Source organism: Triticum aestivum, chromosome 3B, assembly GCF_018294505.1.
Source record: "Triticum aestivum cultivar Chinese Spring chromosome 3B, IWGSC CS RefSeq v2.1, whole genome shotgun sequence".
Taxonomy (NCBI): domain Eukaryota; kingdom Viridiplantae; phylum Streptophyta; class Magnoliopsida; order Poales; family Poaceae; genus Triticum; species Triticum aestivum.
Window position 1 is genome coordinate 685660169 of NC_057801.1, and position 6000 is coordinate 685666168.

The following is a 6000-nucleotide window of genomic DNA, read 5'->3' on the forward strand; positions in this document are numbered from 1 at the left end:
ACTTGAAAATAGATTTATCCTTACCCATCCTACCTTGCAAAGATTGGTATATGAGCTACCCGTTATATATAATCTCAAGGCTAAAATGTTGGCTACTCTAGTTCTTATGAATGAATTTGATTACATAATACGGGAAGCTAGGGCAATTTTTTATTTTTATGGTATGAATCATGAAAACCGGTGATAGATGAGATCCTTTATAATAGTGATTATATGTTGAGACATTTTCTTGGAGATAATCAAATCTCTGATGATAATATTAAGAAGGAAATCACCGTTTTAGATATAATCCAACAAGTTTTCAATGATGTTAATCAACACTATTCTTGGATTGTTACCGAAAATCAAAGGGGGTATGTTGATAGGAAACTTGATAATGCTAAAGTTTCTATGGATAGTGTGTTTCAAGTTATTTTTGCAAAACCTCCTGACAAAAACACATCTAAGGAAAAATATGGAGAAAGATGACAGTACTTAGATCTATGCATTATGCCTAGCTAAGGGCACAAAACGATAGCGTTTGTTGGGAGGCAACCCAATGAATAAAATTTATTTTTGATTTTTTCTTTCTGTTCTTGAGTGTTTGCACAATTACGCGTATGTTAGATGTGTTTTTGTGTTTTAATTTAGTGTTTGTGCCAAGCAAAGCCTTTGGGATGATTTGGGTTATAGTTGATTGATAACCCACAAGTATACGGGATAGTTGTAGCCTCTTTCGATAAGTAAGAGTGTCAAACCCAACGAGGAGCTAAAGGTAGAACAAATATTCTCTCAAGTCCTATCGGCCATTGATATGACTCTACGCACGCTTGACGTTCGCTTTACCTAGAACAAGTATGAAACTAGAAGTACTTTGTAGGTGTGATAGGAAAGGTTTGCAAGATAATAAAGAGCACGCAAACATAAACTAGGGGCTGTTTAGATAAAGATGCAACAAAGTAAATATAGCGAGTGTGGAAAAGTGGTGGTAGGAGTTGTGGAATTGTCCCTAAGCAATTAACTACATTACTAGACCGGTAATCACTATTGCAATTCTATTTGAGGGAGAGGCATAGGCTAACATACTTTCTCTACTTGGATCATATGCACTTATGATTGGAACTGTAGCAAGCATCCGCAACTACTAAAGATTCATTAAGGTAAAACCCAGCCATAGCATTAAAGTATCAAGTCCCCTTTACCCCATACGCAACAATCCCCTTACTCGGGTTTGTGTTTCAGTCACTCACACAACCCACTATAAGTGAATCATGAACGTATTGCAACACCCTACAACAGGAATCCCTCACGCTTGCGCGACACGGAGGGCACCATAGGACAGCACCAAAAATAAAACATGCAACTCAAACCAATCATAGCAATTCATCAATCACCGATAGGACAATGGAAATCTACTCAGACATCATAGGATGGCAACACATCATTGGATAATAATATGAAGCATAAAGCACCATGTTCAAGTAGAGGGTACAATGGCTTGCGAGAGAGTGGACCACTGAATATAGATGGGGGAAGGTGATGGAGATGTTGGTGAAGATGGTGGCAGTGTTGGTGAAGATCGCGGTGATGATGATGGCCCCCGGCAGCGCTCCGGCGTCACCAGAAGCAAGGGGGAGAGAGGCCCCCTTCTTCTTCTTCTTCCTTGACCTCCTCCCTAGATGGGAGAAGGGTTTCCCCTCTAGTCCTTGGCTCCCATGGCTTGGGAGGGGCGAGAGCCCCTCCGAGATTGGATCTATCTCTCTGTTTCTGCGTTCTCTGATTCTGCCCCTTCACCGGTTTCCTTTATATCTGGAGATCCGTAACTCCGATTGGGGTGAATCTTTCACCTAGATTTTTCTCATAAAATTAGCTTTATTGCAGCAAAAGAAGAGCATCAACCGCCTTACGGGTGGCCCACGAGAGTCCAGGGAGTGCCTAGGGGGGAGGGCGTGCCCCCTGTCTCGTGGCCACCCCGGACACGGTTTCGCGTTGATTATTCCTCCGGAAAATCCCAAATATTCCAAAATAATTCTCCGTCCGTTTTTATCCCGTTTGGATTCCCTTTGATATTGGTTTTATGCGAAACATAAAACATGCAACAGACAGGAACTGGCACTGGGCATTGGATCAGTATGTTAATCCCAAAAATAGTATAAAAAGTTGCCAAAAGTATATGAAAGTTGAAGAATACTGGCATGGAACAATCAAAAATTATAGATACGACGGAGACGTATAATTGATTTGATCTTGTTGGAAAACAAAAACTTTTGCGCCCAATATAGAAAATCCTAAAAATCACCAGAGCGTGATAAGTTGCTGAAGTTTTTACACAAGATTGATATACAAATTGCCCATGTTGTCCTAATTTTTCAGAATTTTTGGAGTTACATAAGTATTCGAAGTTTTCAGATTGCTACAGATTGTTCTATTTTTTGACAGATTCTATTGTCTTTGCATTGTGTTCTTATTTTGATGAATCTATGGACTTTATTGGGGGGTATGAGCCATAGTAAAGTTGGAGTACAGTAGATATAATGCAAAAATAAAATATTAATGGGTTTGCAACAATACTTAGAGTGGTGATTTGCTTTGTTACACTAACGGATCTCATGAAGGTTTGTTGAGTTTTGTGTGATTGAAGTTTTCAAGTTTTAGGTGAAATCACGATGGATGAAGTAATATGGAGAAAGAAGAGCCTAAGCTTGGGGATGCCCCATGGCATCCCAAGTTATTATCCAAAGAGAAACAAGCAACTAAGCTTGGGGATGCCCCCGAGTGGCATCCCCTCTTTCTTCTAAAAACCATCGGTATTTTACTTGGAGCTATATTTTTTTCGTCACATATCATGAGTTTTGCTTGGAGCATCTTGTATTATATGAGTCTATGCTTGTTTTGCTTTTTAGTTTGTGTCATCTATCCTTGCAGGACACACCTATTTGTGTCATGTTTTGTTGGAATTGCTCTAGTGCTTCACTTATATCTTTTGAGCACGGTTTGCTTTAATATTTATGAAGAAATGCTCTCATGCTTCACTTAGATTTATTTGAGAGTTAGTAAAATTTTGAATAAATGCTCTCATGCTTCACTTAAATTATTTTGAGAGAAGAAATTTGTATGCTCATGTTCTTCACTTAAATTTGTTTGAGCTATCAAAAGCAACATATGAAACTAGTCCCAAAGTGATAGATATTCAAGAGGGATATACTCCCTCCGTTTCTTTTTAGTCTGCATATAAGATTTGGTCAAAGTCAAATGATGCAAAGTTTGACCAAATATATATCAAAAGAGATCAACATCTACAATACTAAACCTATATGCTATGGAAATTAATATCATGATGCATATAGTAAAATTGATTTCATATTATGAATGTTGATATTTTGTTCTATAAAGTTAGTCAAAGTTTATGAAGTTTGACCTTGACCAAATCTTATATGCGGACTAAAAAGAAATGGAGGGAGTAATAAAAACTTTCATGAAGATCATTGGACAAAATAAACTTCCATCTTTGTAATAGTTTTACGATATGATGATAGTGATATGTGAGTCATGTTGGTGAGTAATTGTGCTTTAGTAAGAATATTGGTGTTAAGGTTTGTGATTCCCTATGCAAGCACGAAAGTCAATAGTTATGCAATGAAATTACATGCTACTTGTGGTGCATTATTCGGTGTTAGTTATGCTTAATGCTCGCTTATGTGATTTTTCGTTTCTTGGGTGGATGCTTCCCAATCTATTTGCTAGCCTTCCCTTGCACTAAGTGGGAATACTACTTGTGCATCCAAAATCCTTAAACCCAGTTTTGCCATATGAGTCCACTATACCTACCTATATGCGGTATTCTCTTGACATTCTAAGAAAATTTTTATGTGCCGTCTACAAATTTCAAAATAATTTCCCTTTTGTGTGCTCGTACCACTCATGAAACGGTAGGGGGTGGTTGATATCTTTCCATGCTAGATGTGTTATTCTCAAGATGAGTGTTTATTCACTTGTCGTTGCATGAGAGTACGACAAAGGTAATAGGGATGCCCAGTCCCGAAATGAAAAATGAATTTAATTTATGTTGACAAATAATAAATTCCTTGGAAAGTGTTGCTATGGACGGCACCCGTGGATACGGTTAGCCATGGAATGTGAAAGTATGATGGAAAAAGGAATAAACTTTAATTTCTATTTGGGAACGGCCTATGATATATCTAGCATGGAAAGTATTGTGAACTACTCGATCATTTTCGTTAACAAGAAAAGCATGCCACCCAAAATGTTTTATCTCTATATTTTTTGCTTTGAGCTCTAGCACCTCTACAAATTCCTACTTCCCTCTACGAAGGGCCTTCTATTTACTTTATGCAATTTTTATTTTCATTTGAGTCTCCATCTTCTCTTATAAAGCACCAACTAAGGGGCACTATGATCGTACTTAAGCATTAGGTGTAGCTAATATGCAAGTGTGTTTCATGAATGGATCAATGATTGAGCATAATGGGCTAGGGATAACTTGCTTTAGTGTTGATATTTTGAAAGACATGGTTGCTTGTTGATATGCTTGAGTATTGAAATCTTCATGTGAAAACTAGACTATTGCTTTCAATCATATAATAGTCCATATGTCCATGCTACAAAAAAAGAATATGTGATGAACATGTTAGGTAGCATTCCACATCAAAAGAATTCTTTTTATCATTTACTTACATGAGGACAAGTAGGAATTAAGCTTGGGTATGTTGATACGTCTCCAATGTATCTATAATTTTTGCTTGTTCCATGCTATTATATCATCATTCTTGGATGTTTTACAATCATTTTATAGCAACTTTATATTTTTTTGGGACTAACCTATTGACATAATGCCTAGTGTTAGTTGCTGTTTTTTGCTTGTTTTTTACTTCGGAGAAAATCAATACCAAACGGAGTCCAAACGCAACAAAACTTTTTGGAGAATTTTTCTGGATCAGAAGGCACATGTTGGGCCAAAGAAGTGCTAGAGGGGGGCTCCGAGGTGGGCACAACCCACCTGGGCACTCCTCGAAGCACCCCTCGGGTACTTCTTTGGCCCATATTGTGTCTTCTGGTCCAGAAAAATTCTCCAAAAACTTTCACTACGTTTGGACTCCGTTGGTATTGATTTTTTGCGTAGTAAAAAACAAGCAAAAAAACAGCAACTGGCATTGCGCACTATGTCAATAGGTTAGTCCCAAAAAATGATATAAAGTTGCTATAAGATGATTGGAAAACATCCAAGAATGATCATATAACAACATGGAACAATCAAAAATTATAGATACGTTGGAGACGTATCAATTGCAACAATACAATACGTGCCTCGCTACCCCTACTATGTCACTGGGTGAGGACGCCGCAAGATTGAACCCAAAACTAAGCACCTATCCCGTTGCAAGAAAAACCAATCTAGTTGGCCAAACCAAACCTATAGTTCAAAGAGAAATACAAAGATATTTAATCATGCATAAAAGAGTTTAGGAAGACTCAAATAATATTCATAGATAATCTGATCATAAATCCACAATTAATAGGATATCGACAAACACACCGCAAAAGAATATTACATCAGATAGAACTCCAAGAACATCGAGGAGAACGTTGTATTGAAGATCAAAGAGAGAGAAGAAGCCATCTAGCTACTACCTATGGACCCTTAGGTCTGTGGTAAACTACTCACGCTTCATTAGAAGGGTAGCAAGGTTGATGTGGAGGCCCTCCGTGATCGAATGCCCCTCCGGTAGAGTGCCGGAAAAGCCCCCAAGATGGGATCTCACAGGAACAGAGGCTTGCGGCAGCAGAAAAGTGTTTTCGTGGATGGTTCTGATGTTGGGGGAATATTTTGGAATTTATAGTGCAAAGATTAGGGTTGGAGGACTCTCGAGGGTCCCACAAGCCCTCAGGGCGCCCCCTAGGGTGCGGCCCCGAGGCTTGTGGCCTCCTCGGGGATCTTCTAGCCCCCTCTCTAAGTTGAGTGGGTGTCTTCTGGTCCAAGAAAAATAATCGCGAAAGTTTTAT